The sequence below is a fragment of the Arachis ipaensis genome, chromosome B7 (genome assembly GCF_059453495.1).
Source record: "Arachis ipaensis isolate K30076 ecotype BB chromosome B7, ASM5945349v1, whole genome shotgun sequence".
NCBI lineage: Eukaryota > Viridiplantae > Streptophyta > Magnoliopsida > Fabales > Fabaceae > Arachis > Arachis ipaensis.
Genome location: NC_142442.1, coordinates 95,148,310 through 95,158,461, shown reverse-complemented (window position 1 = coordinate 95,158,461; position 10,152 = coordinate 95,148,310). Strand labels below are relative to the sequence as shown.

At 36.0% G+C, this 10,152-nt stretch overlaps 1 non-coding gene across 1 annotated transcript; it reads right to left on the bottom strand.

Annotated features, from left to right (window-relative positions):
* Positions 1–9,787: 9,787 nt before the first annotated feature.
* LOC148553415 (small nucleolar RNA R71) lies at positions 9,788–9,891 on the bottom strand. Its single transcript, XR_015893714.1, has one exon. It is a non-coding gene; the product is annotated as a small nucleolar RNA R71 (small nucleolar RNA).
* Between the last annotated feature and the right edge of the window lie 261 nt (positions 9,892–10,152).

The following is a 10,152-nucleotide window of genomic DNA, read 5'->3' as shown; positions in this document are numbered from 1 at the left end:
AAGAAGACAGTAAGACCAGAGTTAATCCAGAAGGACAAAGCATCTCCAAGTCTTAACCATCTTCTTATCATTGCAAACAGGTCAACCTAGTTTAGAACTCTTTATTTTCTTTTATGCAGTTAAATAATCAAACCACCTTCCTTTCTATCCACCTGACTAAGATTTACAAGATAACCATACCTTGCTTCAAACCATAATCCTCGTGGGATCGACCCTAACTCACTCAGGTATTACTTGGACGACCCAGTGCACTTGCTGGTTCAGTTGTACGAAGTGTGGGAATTTATGCACCAGGCATATATTTCTACAACCAACAATCTTGGGTCCCAATTTCTTGCTTAAGGATGCTTGAGATCCCGGAGGATTTTGGATCCCAAAGGATTTTGTACTTTGTTTGGGATCCCAGAGGATTTTGGAAGAGCAAGCATGGTTGGTAACTCAAGGATGGATGGAAGCATAAGCCTCCTTGATGTGATCTTCAAACAAAAGTCCAATTTAAGGACTTTAAACCAAGGTTCTAGGTGGGAGACACCCCACCATGGTAATATCTTTCTATCCCTTTCTCTCTTTTAGCTTTTGTTTATGGAATAATTGCTTATCTTGCTTAGTTTAGTTTAGTTGCACTTTAGTTTTGGTCATGTGTTTTTGATGAATAACATGTTTTTGGGGTTTTAATATGTTTTGGGGCTTGAAAAACTATTTTGGATGTTATGTTGGGTGCCCTTGAGGCACTAAAATTTTTGCAAAAAAATAGAGCACTGTGCGTGTGCACAAGATGCACAACCTTGTGCACACGCACACTTCCCCAAAATTTTGACATCTGTGCGTACACAAAGCCCTGTGCGTACGCACATCCATTAACAGCCCTTCTGTTGGGAGCACTCGCACACCTTTGTGCATGTGCACCCTACCCTTTTTCCCTTTCGTGCGTACGCACATCATTGCGCGCATGAAGACCTCACCCGTTTCAAAAAAAAAAGAGGAAGAGTTGCCCTCTGTGTGCGCACATAGCCTCATGCATCCGCACACAAATGACGATCGCATTTTTATGCATTTAGAATTCTCAAATGAAATTTTGTTGCAATATAGTTTCTAAACCAACACTAATCCTTCCATACAAAAGTTTTTTTTGTCACAAGTACAAACCCCTAATTGTTCTAATAATTGAAGCATTTAAACCTCGGGTTGTCTCTCAAAGGAATTGTAGGGTAGTGTTCTTGTTATTGGCTATTGTTCCGAGGGTTACCTGAAACTGTAGGTCGATCTCGGACGAGATCTTCTATGCTGGTCAGAGATGACGTGTCCGGCTGGTGGGTGGCGGCCAGAGCTATCGTGTCTGACTTGTGAGACTGGCTGCACTGCTGATCCTTCGTCACCGGAGGGTGGGGGGTACCTGCAAGAGACTCCAATTGTAACGACCCAATTTTTCATATGTGTAGATCATACCAGAAACTGAGCACTACCAATTTGTCTTCCTAATTATTATCTATTATTTATCATATGAGCCTGATTCGTTGTTAAAAACGTAGTTAATTTGCGGGGTATTTTTTTTAAAACGTTTGGATTAATAGACGGAATCATTCATAATCAATTCACAAACTGATAACAAATAAAATAGTTATAAGCAACCACACATAAATACATCACAAGTAGCTAGCAACATTTAGTGATCCTGCCTTTGTTAGAGTATAGACCTTTAGTTAGAACACCCCTAGATATAGCTAAATAATATCCATATACATATATATACATACAACATCCCAGGTCCTGACCTGTTCAAGAGGTCCCTAAGCTGGCACCTAGGCTAACCTAGACTCTATACTCACCTAGTCCCTCTAAACTTCTAAAGCGAGAGAAAATACGTTCTAGGTCTTCAAAACTCAAGTCAGGTGGAATGTCACCAAAAGGTAGAACATCATCTGCTACTCCTCTGCACGATCAGACATTGCCATAGGACGTCTCTCTGGTACCTCATCAAGTAGCCACACAACAGGAGTCTCGTACACATTATTTAAGTTAAAGTTCGCATACAAACGGGATACAGACGTTGGGTGGTCTCATAGTATATACATGTAAACAGAGAACGATATTCACCCTAGACTCAGAAGACTATCTAGAGCGGAATCCTCTTTACAGAACCATCATCAACGAACTACGGTAAGGTACTCATACTTCCATCTGAAGGGGGAAGCGAGAGAGAAGGGGTAAGAACTGGGGAGTCCTTAGTAGGGTCGGGGTTTTTAGTTAAGTTCATTAATTCCGTGTTGTTTAGCAGATAAATAGCAGAATACCGAGAAGCAGTAGACAGAAAAAACAGATAAATAGAGAAAATAGAAAGCAAAACACAAACAAAAGAATACAAGAAAACAAAACACAGACACAGAGAATAGAATGAAAACAAAGAAAGCATACATTCAAACAACAATCATAATAGAGGAAATGCGCAACCAAGTATGATGCATGTCTGTCCTATGCAGGCCATGAGCTCACGTGTCGGTTTACACCCTGCAGCCTGACATTACCTAGGAACTAGCCCTAGATATGGCTTATTTTCTGTAGGTGAACTTCGGCCTACAGAAATAGCACTCCCATAAGTGAACTTCGGCTTACAGGAATAGTCTAAACACAACACAACAACTTTCTGTAGGTGAACTTCGTCTTACAGAAATAACACCTCTGTAAGTGAACTTTGGCTTATAGAAATAGTCTAATTACAGCACAACAACTTTCTGTAGGTGAACTTCGGCCTACAGAAATAGCACCTCTGTAAGTGAACTTCGGCTTACAGAAATAGCGCCCCTGTAAGTGAACTTCGGCTTACAGGTATCACAACTCTCTGTAGATGAACTTCGGCCTACAGGAGCAACACCCTGAGATACACAATTGATATTCACTCCAGGTGAACTTCGGCCTACAAGAATAACAACTTACTGTAGGTGAACTTGGGCCTACAGGACCTCTAGGGCCAATGGGAAAAGCAGCAGATGAACATACAACAGAACATCATGCCACAAGGCTTAACTCTTTATTCTTATACTCTTCTCCTCTATTCTCTTTGTTATATTACTCTTTTCTCATTATCATCATTCAATATCATTCTCATTATTCATCATTACTTTCACATTCTTATGCAGTACTTCTTTTTTTCTCCATTCAATCATACTATACAAACTTTATATCTTTCACTTTCACAATATCTTGGCTCAAACCATTTCTCTTTATCATATTAATCTTTTCACTTTGTCTTTTTACTCTGCTTTGATTACTCCTTTCTCTGTATCTCTTTACTTTTCTCTGGTTACTCTGTTCTCTGTGTTTCTCTACTCTGCTCTGATTTCTCTGTTTAACGTATGTATTTAAAGCTTATGTAAATTTCGGTATGAATAGTTAGCCTGTCCCAAGTATAGGTTCATTAAGTCTATACCAAAACAGTTTAACTTTTCATATAATACCTAACCCTAGTCATAACTTAAGGACTAACTATGTTGCCCTAGTTCGTTCACTAATTTCTGTCTGTTTTTCTGTCATTAGTACTTTACAGACTTTTTCTTGATTTTTATCTCTTCTTTAACTTTTTATCTTTCTTTTATCTTTGCCTCACTAATATGTTTTTACCACTCTCTAAATGTTTTATGAAGGTAATTATGAGATTCTATGCTTAAAGTTGTCTTTCTAAAGCTTTTACAGAAAACTACCTTTTTTGCATTATTTTATTATTTTTATTAAAATATTATTTTTTATTAAATATTATTATTTAATATTTTATTATTTTTTATTATTTTATCATTAAATTTTCGAAAATTAACTTACTTTTACTTTTAACCTTTAAAAATTCACTTTTTACCACCCGTAACTTTTAATATTTCTACTTTAACCACCCTAACTTTCAGAAATTATCAAACAACCCCTTAAACACCAAAAATTTTACTTCCTTGCCCTTTTTAAGATCTAAAGCCTGTTCTTCATTGTTCTTCGTCACACTCAAAGTGTTCTTCATGTTCTTCATAAATTCTTCAGATTCTTTCTCTGTTTTTACCCGTTTTTCAATCTTTTCAGCAACCGATTTTTACTATAATTCATAATTAATTAGCAGCCACTAAAACCCCATCTTTTCTACATGATTTTAACACAAATTGAACCTCAATTTAAGCTTAGGGTTTCATTTTTCCAGCTGCCCAAGAACATGAACTTTAAAGCTTGAATTTCATCAAATTTCATCAAAATTTCACCAAATTTTCACCAAGAATCAATCATATATGCAACCAATTTTTAGCACAGCCAATTTATACAACATTCACACAACTCAAACACAAATAATCAAGATTAATTTCGTGACACCCTACCTGGTTTTGCTGCTCCTAATTCAGTTAGACTTTCAGGTGGTCCTTTAGCACTTTTTCCTCCTAAATCACATAAAAAACAACTTTAAATCCAAAAACTCTCAACTGACCAAATCTCACTCAGTATGTTAGGAAGAGATATCTCACCTTAGACTTGCTGGAAATTCACGTTTCTTGGCCCTCAAGTCAAGTTAAGCATGATTCCTAAGGATGAACAACAAGAAAACACATGTTTTGCATGGTTTTCCTTGAAAACTTAGTTGAAATGGGAGGGAGACAGCCATCTCACCTTATTTCCAGACTTGATAAGTTACATGGTTTTGTAGAGAAAGAAGAGAGGATCATTTTGGTGAAATCGGAGTTTTGATTTGAGTTTTAGTTCAGAAGAAATCAAGCTTTGAAGATTAAGTGTTCATGAAAGTTTCTCTCTTTTCTCTCTTGTTATTTTCGGCCAAAATGATGAAATGAGACAGCCTTGGAGGTCTTGGGGGTGTAGGGTGAGTTGTGATTGGTTGGCTTGGAGGTGGGTTAAAATAATATTAAAATATCTCAGGTGTACAACTACTAAAACTAGATGTATCGGAACACTCGTAAAAACATCTCTAAAGATTATTTTCTGAGCTACTAGCATAAATGACAATGGTAACATATTTATTATGAGAATAGAACATGTATGATGAGGCCTTAGCATTGCTAAAGTCATCAGAGAGTGCTGGTGCTAAGCTGCACCAGTAAACCGTAAACCCGGTTAAACCAATTTTCTATTTTTAACTAAAACAGACCAGGTAACCTTATAATATCATTCAAGCATTTTCTAATACAAATATAATGATAATATTATACTATTATCTATCTCCTCTCATGAATCGAATCCGGTTCGTCAAACAGAGACTATTTACGAAAATCAGAATCAAAACTCCTAACCGATACGGTTCAAAAACTAGGTTCTTTGTGACCGCGTTATCGAGCTTGCCTTAACTAAGGTCCTGAGTTAAAGATAATATAATGACAATGAGGATTGAGATGCTTGATGATATAGAAGAGGTATTCCCTTTACTGATCTTTCGGAGAAATCCGTGTCTTTAGAAATGATCTCGCGTACTCGAAAATTAGGGTTGTTACACCAATGCTTAAGTTAGCATGGGCATTAAGCAGGTTTTTAGTAGAATCATAGTATGAGTTATACCTGGGTGCTCCAGTGTATTTAAAATGGTGTGATAGTGACCTTTTTAGATAAGATAAGTTAGTTATCTTATCTTATCTTATCTTATCTTTGGGTGAGGTCAGCTTATCTTCAAGGGAACTGATGAGCGGATAATTTATACGCTTTTCGGCATTGTTTTTACATAATTTTTAGTATAATTCAGTTAGTTTTTAGCATATTTTTATTAGGTTTTAAATAAAAATCACATTTCTGGACTTTACTATGAGTTTGTGTATTTTTCTGTGATTTCAGGTATTTTTTGGCTGAAATTGAGGGACCTGAGCAAAAATCTGATTTAGAGGGTGACAAAGGACTGCTGATGCTATTGGATTCTGACCTCCCTGCACTCAAAGTGGATTTTCTGGAGCTACATAACTTCAAATGGCGCGCTCTCAATTGCGTTGGAAAGTAGACATCCAGGACTTTCCAGCAATATATAATAGTCCATACTTTGCCCGGGTTTAGACGACGCAAACGGGCATTCAACGCGAGTTCCATGTTGCATTCTGGAGTTAAACGCCAGAAACAGGTTGCAAAGTGGAGTTAAACGCCAGAAACAGGTTACAAACTGGCGTTCAACTCCAAGAGAAGCCTCTACACGTGTAAAGCTCAACGCTCAGCCCAAGCACACACAAAGTGGGCCCCAGAAATAGACTTCTGCACCATTTACTTATTTCTGTAAACCCTAGTAACTAGTTTAGCATAAATAGGACTTTTTACTATTGTATTAGACATCTTGGTACGTTTAGTTCTTAGATCAAGGGGGCTGGCCTCTCGGCCATGCCTGGACTTTGTTTGTATATATTTTCAATGGTAGAGTTTCTACACAACATAGATTAAGGTGTGGAGCTCTGCTGTTCCTCATGAATTAATACAAAGTACTATTGTTTTTCTATTCAATTCAAGCTTATCCCTTTTCTAAGATATTCATTCGCACCTTAATATGAATGTGATGATTGTGACAGTCATCATCATTCCCAACTATGAACGCGTGCCTAACAACCACTTTCGTTCTACCTTAGATTGAATGAGTATCTCTGAGATCCCTTAATCAGAGTCTTCATGGTATAAGTTAGAATCCATGGACGGCCATTCTTGAGATCCGGAAAGTCTAAACCTTGTCTGTGATATTCCGAGTAGGATCTAGGAAGGGATGGCTGTGACGAGCTTCAAACTTGCGAGTGCTGGGCGTAGTGACAGACGCAAAAGGATAGTAAATCCTATTCCAGTATGATCGAGAATCGACAGATGATTAGCCATGCAGTGACAGCACATTGGACCATTTTCACTGAGAGGACAGGATGTAGCCATTGACAACAGTGATGCCTAACATACAGCTTGCCATAGAAAGGGGTATGAATGATTGGATGAAGACAGCAGGAAAGCAGAGGTTCAGGAGGAACGAAAGCATCTCTATACGCTTATCTGAAAATCTCACCAATGAATTACATAAGTACCTCTATCTTTACTTTACGTTTTATTTATCTTTTAATTATAAAATCTCTATAACCATTTGAATCTGCCTGACTGAGATTTGCAAGGTGACCATAGCTTGCTTCAAGCCGACAATCTCCGTGGGATCGACCCTTACTCACGTAAGGTTTATTACTTGGATGACCTAGTGCACTTGCTGGTTAATTGTGCGAAGTTGTGATAAAGAGTTGAGATTACAATTGTGCGTACCAAGCTGTTGGCGCCATTGATGATCACAATTTCGTGCACCAAATTTTTGGCGCCGTTGCCGGGGATTAAACAAACAATAATTTCGAATTTGTTTCTGGTAACATCAGTGCCAAGTTTTTGGTCCGGCAACAACACTAAGTTTTTGGCGCCGTTGTCGGGGATTGTTCAAGTTTGGAAAACTGACGGTTCATCTTGTTGCTCAGATTAGGTAATTTTATTTTTAAGCTTTGTGTTTTTATTATTCTTAAATTCGAAAAAAAAAATATTTTCAAAAATATATTTTTCGTCAGAATTTTTAAGAATGAATTCTAGAGTTTCATGAAGCACGTTGAAGCCTGGCTGGCTGTAAAGCCATGTCTAATTCAATTGGACCGAGGCTTCCACTTATCAGCATATGAAGTTGGATGAAGTATCAGCTGTTGTATGTCTGATTTGTATCTGCTAAAGCTTGGTGGCCATTGGCCATGTCTAGTGTTTTGGACCGGAGTTTTCACTGAAAGCTTGGCTGGCTGGTGAGCCATGTCTGATTCCTGGACTGGAGCTTTAGACTAACATTGCAAGATTCCTGGAATTCCTATTAAAAATTTTGAAATCCTTATTTTCTTCTTCAAAATAATTTTCGAAAAAAAAAAACCAAAAAAATTTAATAAAATTATAAAACAAAAAATAATTTGATGTTTCTTGCTTGAATTTAGTGTCAAGTCATAAGTTTGGTGTCAATTGCATGTTTATCTCTTTCTTACATTTTTCGAAAATTTATTCATTGCATTCTTCATGATCTTCAAGTTGTTCTTGGTAAGTCTTCTTATGATCTTTAAAATTTCTTATTTTGTATCTTTTCTTGTTTCTCATATGCATTTTTGAATTATTAATGTCTCAACATTGAAAATTTCTAAGTTTGGTGTCTTGCATGTTTTTCTTCTCTTAAAAAATTTTCAAAAATAAGTCTTGGTGTTCATCTTGACATTCAAAGTGTTCTTAGTGTTCATCTTAACATTCATAGTGTTCTTGCATGCATTATGTGTTTTGATCCAAAATTCTCATGCATTGAGTCTTTTTGATGTTTTTCTCTCTCATCATTAAAAATTCAAAAAAAATCAAAAAAATATCTTTCCCTTATTCTCTCATAAATTTTCGAAAATTTGAGTTGACTTTTTCAAAACTTTTTAAAATTTAGTTGTTTCTTATGAGTCAAATCAAATTTTCAATTTAAAAATTCTATCTTTTTCAAATCATTTTAAAAAAAAATCAAATCTTTTTCAATTTCCTTCTTAATATTTTCGAAAAATTTCAAAAATTATTTTCAAAATCTTTTTCTTGTTTTTATTTCATATTTTCGAAATTAATGCTAACAATTAATGTGATTGATTCAAAATTTTTAAGTTTGTTACTTGCCTTGTAAGAAAGGTTCAATCTTTAAACTCTACAATCATATCTTTTTAGTTTCTTGTTAGTCAAGTAATCAACTTTGATTTCAAAAATCAAATCTTTCCAAATTTCTTTTTCAAATCTTTTTTAAAATAAGTTTCAATCACATCTTTTTCAAAATCAATTTCAAAATCTTTTCTAACTTCTTATCTTTTCAAAATTTGATTTTCAAATCTTTTTCATTTAACCACTTAACTTTTTGCTTGATTTTTATCTTTTCCAAAACTACCTAACTAACTCTCTCTTACTAATTTTCGAAAATCCCTTCCCTCTTTTTCAAATTTCCTTTTTGATTAACTAATTGTTTTAATTTCAATTTAATTTGATTTTAATTTTAATTTTCGAATTTTAACTTTAATTTTAAGATATTTTTATTTTATTTTATTTTATTTTTCAAATTCTTCCCTATCTCATCTCCTTCTACTTATTTATTCATCTACTAACACCTCTCTTCCACCAAAAATTTGAACCCCATCTCCCTCTCTGTGTTCGAATTTTCCACTTCTCCTTCTTATATTCTTCTCTTCTTATACTTGCATAAGGAATCCCTATACTGTGACATAGAGGATTCCATATTTTCTTGTGTTCTCTTCTTTTTCATATGAGTAGGAACAAGGATAAGAACATTCTTGTTGAAACTGATCCTGAACCTGAAAGGACTCTGAAGAGGAAGCTAAGGGAAGCTAAAGCTCAACTCTCTGTAGAAAATCTGACAGAAATTTTCGAAAAGGAAGGAGACATGGCCGAAAATAATGACAATGCAAGGAAGATGCTTGGTGACTTTACTGCACCAAATTCCAATTTACATGGAAGAAGCATCTCAATCCCTGCCATTGGAGCAAACAATTTTGAGCTTAAACCTCAACTAGTTTCTCTGATGCAACAGAACTGCAAGTTTCATGGACTTCCATCTGAAGATCCTTTTCAGTTCTTAACTGAATTCTTGCAGATCTGTGATACTGTTAAGACCAATGGGGTTGATCCTGAGGTCTACAGGCTCATGCTTTTCCCATTTGCTGTAAGAGACAGAGCTAAAATTTGGTTAGACTCACAACCTAAACATAGCCTGAACTCTTGGGATAAGCTGGTCACGGCTTTCTTAGCCAAGTTCTTTCCTCCTCAAAAGCTTAGTAAGCTTAGAGTGGATGTTCAAACCTTCAGACAGAAAGAAGGTGAATCCCTCTATGAAGCTTGGGAGAGATATAAGCAACTGACCAAAAAGTGTCCATCTGACATGCTTTCAGAATGGACCATCCTAGACATATTCTATGATGGTCTGTCTGAGCTATCAAAGATGTCATTGGACCACTCTGCAGGTGGATCCATTCACCTAAAGAAAATACCTGCAGAAGCTCAAGAACTCATTGACATGGTTGCTAACAACCAGTTTATGTACACTTCTGAGAGGAATCCTGTACGTAATGGAACGCCTCAGAGGAAGAGAGTTCTTGAAATTGATGCTCTAAATGCTATATTGGCTCAAAACAAAATATTGAC